Raw genomic sequence first — 4,903 nt, forward strand, 5'->3', positions numbered from 1 at the left:
GATGGCCGGATGCCCGGCCGTGGGCTGGGTTTGGCTCCGACGGGACAAAGAATTTTCAGAACCGTGAGAAGGGAGTCTTTTCGAAGTTGAGATCCCAATGGCCCGTGCCTGGGGTGCTCCCTTAGCTTGCTGGGGTGCCCGGTGACCAAATGGAGTCATTTAAAAATGGCAGAAACAGCTGCAGGCTAAAACAGTCTGGGGGTAGCGTGCTTCCCTGCAAACCCCCTCTCCCCTGGGCCTGGAAAGGCAGGAGTAAGTCGTTTCTGTGCCCAGAGCACCAATGTCTGGTCTGGAGCCCCTTCTGTTACCACCCCTGGGGGCTAGGGAGGAGCCCAGGAACCACCAGGCTGGCCTCTCTGTTTGGGAGGCCTGGTGGCCTTCCTGCTGCAGGGAGAGAGCCTGGCTGAGGTGTCAGCACCCTGGCAGCTGCTCCTGGAGGCCCACCAGCTGCTCCTCACCGAGGGCAGAGGAGAGATGAGCTTTCCACCCGGGAAGCTCCAGAGCCAGCCCGCCTGGAGGCCTGTGTGTGGGGCGGGGAAGGTTCCCTCCCCTCCTTTGAAGACCTCAGGCGACAGGAACTATTGGGTGGGCTCTTAGCCCACTCCCTTGCTGTGACCTTGCCAGAGACCATCTCTAAACTCAACCCATTGCCAAGGGGTTGATTCCGACCTTTGGTAACCAAATAGGACAGAGTAGAGCTGCTCAATTGGGTTTCTGCAGCCTCTCCCACCCAGCAGCCACCTGGGGGCCAGGCCCTTGTCCTGTAGATTAGCAGCTCCGCACCTAAGGGTGCTTAGAACTTCTCTCAGCCACTGCAAAAGGGGCCCTGTGTCGTTGGCCGCTTGGGTGAGTGAGGACAGGTCACCCGAAGCAGCTGTCCTAGCACATGGGCCCATGACCATTTGCCCTGGAATCTCCTTTGACTCATGGTATCCCGTCTAAGTGGAACTCAGTAGAACTGGGCTTCCCAAGGCGGTGAGGTGATGTCCTGCAAGAAGGTAACCTGGCCGTCTGCTGAGCCCTCTGTGGGTGGACTGCAAGTGGAGTCCAGCCTTTGTATTTAGCAGCCAGGCATATCCCTCACTGTTTTGCCCCACTCAGCTTTCTTGTGAGCGGTCATTAAGTCAGGCCTGCCTCCCTCCGACCCTCCTGTGTGGGGAGCGGAATGGCCCCCCTCAGTCTTTCAAGGCTGGCAAGGTTCTGGAGCAGTAGCAGGCCTGCCTTCTGGGGAGCCGCCAGGTGGGTTCGAAGGCTCACCTTTCACACAGACCAAAAAAGCCAAACTCACTAGCGATTCTAGGACAGGGTAGACCTGCTCCTGCGTTTCCCAGACTAACTGTTCATAGGAGTAGAAAGCCCCATCCTTTTCCGAGGAGCGCCTGGTGGTTGTGAACTGCTGACCTTTTGTCTGGCAGCCCAGTGGGGTCACCAAGCCTCTTGATACATGTTGTTACAAGGTAGACTTCGTGGAAGTCTTGCTGGATTTTCTTTTTTGTTTGTTTCTTGCCCCTTCTGCCCTAGGTTTACTAGCAAGGTAGGCCCTGTGCTGCTCCTTCAGAGCTGGTCTTCAAGCCAGCCGCTGAGGTGTGGGGTTGTTTATTAACTGCGTGGCCGCGCACCATGAGTTTCATCACGTCTGGGACTTTGGGCTGCCAGATTTAGCAAGTGAAAAATACAGGCTGCCCTGTTAAACTTGAATTTCACATCAATAGGTTTGTTTTGTTGTTGTTGTTTTGTTTTGTTTCCAAGAGTAAGTATGCCCCCTGTGGTATTTAGGACCCACTTACATTAAAGTAAGGATAATAATAATTCATTGTTGATCTAGAGTTCATGTGTAGCTGGGTGTCCTGTGTTTTATCTGGAGGAGGACTGAGCTAGCCGGGATATCATTATCCCCCTGTACATCTAGGGTGGTCTTTGGCCTGCGCTGAGCGACCCCCTAAGCCCCCTCAACTCTGCCAGCCCCACCCAGGAAGAAACTAGTTGCCATGGCCTCCCGGTCCAGAGCTGTGGGCCCAAACTCCATTTGATCTGCCGTCCCAGCAAATCCATTGTGGCGTGAGACAACCAGAAGATGGTGGAAGGGGAAACAAAATGGTGGGTCGCCTTTCTAGGAAGCTGGACCCCAGGTTCAGAGGGAAAGCAGGAGTCACTGCACAGGAGGCCAAGGCTCCAGCCAAGAAGTGGGCTGAGGCCTGGGACCTTCCCCTCCCCCTGTCGAAGGATCCAGAAGCCCCCTCAGGGACAGGCCGTAAGGACTGAGAGGTCTGTTCCCAAAGGACCTCCCAGCTGTCTCTGGGAGAGAGAAGGCTTAGCAGGGGCCTCCCCTGCGCACAGTGAGGCTTACCAGAGGGACATCCTGCCAGGCTGAGATAGGTTGAGTGGACCTGCACCTAGATGGGATGAAGCGAGCTACTGATCAGGCCTCAGATAACAAAGAGGAGGTAACTTAGAACTGAGGGGTAAGTCAGGGTCCCCTGGAGAGGGGGTGTTGGTGGCACCTGGATCGTCTCCGAGGTTAGCCCTGGGACCTGGGACTCTTGGGACTGTATTTCTACAGCTGGGCTCCCCCAGGGGTGCAACTTGGTGAGAAGTTGGTCTGGCTGACGTGCCCATGGTCGCAATGGGGGCTCCAAGGGAGCCACAGACACCCTGCCCCTTTGAGGGACTGTTGCCTCTCCTGGAACGTGAGGCCAGGTCTGTGGACTACTCGAGAGGGGCGGTGAATGTGGCTTTATTTGTTATTTGTTTGTTATTTGTTTTTGGTAGCCTGAGCTATTGTTGTTATTTCAGGCAATTCCAAGTCAAGCAGAACCCACTTGTGGGCCACTTGTTTGCCTGTGGTGTGAGGTCATGCTGTGAGCTTTGGGCTCCCCTGGGGCCTGGGCTGGAGACATTGGGGCAGGGGTAGAGGGGGACACTTCAGCTGCTCCACCTTCCTCATGACGCGACCCTTTCATACCTTTCCTCGTGGTGGTGACCCCCCCCAACCAAAAAATATTTCATCGCTACTTCACTGTCATTTTGCTACTGAGATGAATCGTCATGTAAATATCTGCTGTGCAGGATGTATTTTCATGGTTACAAATTGAACATCATTAAAGCATAGTGATGAATCACAAAAACAATATGTAATGATACATTGTGAACTATTTGTTTCTAATGACAAATCAATGAAATTTTGTCTTGAAGCATGGTGTAGCATGGGTAACAGTCTCCACACTACTGCCTGGTACTTGTAGGTGGGCGTATCTGCTTGTGGGTGGACCCACCTGGCGGCGGCGGATAGAGGAGCTGGGTCTCGGTTCCTAAGACCATTGGAAATGTGTGTTTTCACGTGGTCTTAATTGACCCCTGTGAAAGGGTCCTTCCACCCCCAAAGGGGTCAAGATCCACAGGTTGAGAACCACTGTAGCACTCACTTCCTGGGGCCCTGCCAGACTCCCTGTGAAGCCCCTCTGTCTCCCCAGGCGCTTGTGGGGTCTTGCTCCAGAGCCTCTGGCCCAGTCCCGCTGGCGGGCATGAGTTTGGAAGTCCGGCTCTATAGCCACCTCACTGTACACATTGGAAATTGCAGCTAAAGAATGGCTTCTAACCTCTGTGACTTTGAGGACTGTGCTGGAAGTGTCGCCAAGTGGGGAAAAGGGCGCTCGAGAGCCTGGCCCCATCTCTGTCCTCCTGCCCTGGCCTCAAAACTCCTGGGGCTGCAGTGGCAGCTGAAATCATAAGCCCCGGCCCACATGTGGCCTGAGAAACCAGCTCTCAGGGGCACTTCCTGCCCGAAAGTGCCTGGTGTATCTATCACAGGCCAATGAGTTTTTCTATCTCTTTTTGTTACACGAGTCAACCTGTGACCCCCGCTGAAGACTTGCCAGTACTGGTTGGCTTTGGCCTTTTGCTTGGGATCCCAGCAGTTTCTGCTGCTCTGTCCTGCTCTCCTCACTGGCCGCACTGTGGAATGGGCTCATGGTGACCCTGGGTCAGTCCAATAGCCTATTTCCCACCCCAGTTCTGCCGCCTGCTAGCTGCTGTGTGACCACAAGCAGGTGGCCTAACCTCTCGGAAGCCTTGCTTGGGGTTTCTCTGAGTCAGAACCGACTAGGCGGCAGCGGTTTCGAGTAAGCCAGGCAGAGGGAGTGTGCGGTGAGGCGTGTCGGTGGTCGGGGTTGGCTGGTTTTGAGTGTGGTGGGGCACCCGAGTCTGCTGTGGTGAGGGGGTGCGGGGCGGGCTGCATGCCGCCCCATCAGCGCATGAGTGCCAGCCACCGTGGAGGGCAAACCATGGTCCAGCCTGGGGCTGTGACTGAAGGAGGTGTCAGGCGGTACACAAGTGGCGACCTGTGGTCACACATGCTCTCGGGTCTGGTGGTACTGTTGTCGCTGAGTTCTCTGAGGACCCTTCGGTGCCAGGTGCTGGCTTGGCCCCAGCACCCATCACAGGTCTCTGGAACCAGCCAGTTCCCCCACAGAGTGGGGTGCAGGTCCTTGCTGGTCTCCCAGGCCTCAAGTTGGGAGCATGGACCCTGGATTAGAATTCCAGCTACAATTCAGCCTTCGGGTCTCCAGCCGGATCCGGCTTTCTTCCATGTGGGATACAGAGGCTCTGGATTGTCTGGGGACAGAAGTGACCCGGCTGCCAGCAGGTCAAGGCCAGAAGTTGGAGAATGTGACCTGGGCTTGCTTGGTCCCACGAGGGGTGGAGGGGATGGCAGTAGTCATTATCTCTGGCCTCCCCTGGCTGGTGACTCCTCTGCTCACCCACACACCTTGCTCTTTCCCCCACCCCTTCCACTGGCCAACACCCCTCCTCCCTCTGCTCTCAACTCTTGGGACCAAGGCCTCATGGCTGCCTATTCCTCGTCCCTCTACAGGGAGAAGAAGTGGGTGACCGTGGGTGATACCTC

General features: G+C 55.8%; 1 protein-coding gene across 1 annotated transcript in view; it reads left to right on the forward strand.

The window, feature by feature from the left end:
* LOC123522458 (cilia- and flagella-associated protein 251-like) overlaps positions 1–4,898 on the forward strand; it is a 21,382-nt gene extending 16,484 nt beyond the window's left edge. Inside the window, exon 4 of the mRNA XM_045296831.1 lies at positions 4,871–4,898. The gene's annotated coding sequence lies outside the window, so the exon portion shown is untranslated. The remainder of the gene's footprint in view (positions 1–4,870) is intronic.
* Positions 4,899–4,903: the final 5 nt, after the last annotated feature.

Source organism: Echinops telfairi, unplaced genomic scaffold (genome assembly GCF_000313985.2).
Source record: "Echinops telfairi isolate 266 unplaced genomic scaffold, ASM31398v2 ScPeMD7_7412;HRSCAF=8450, whole genome shotgun sequence".
Taxonomy (NCBI): Eukaryota; Metazoa; Chordata; class Mammalia; order Afrosoricida; family Tenrecidae; genus Echinops; species Echinops telfairi.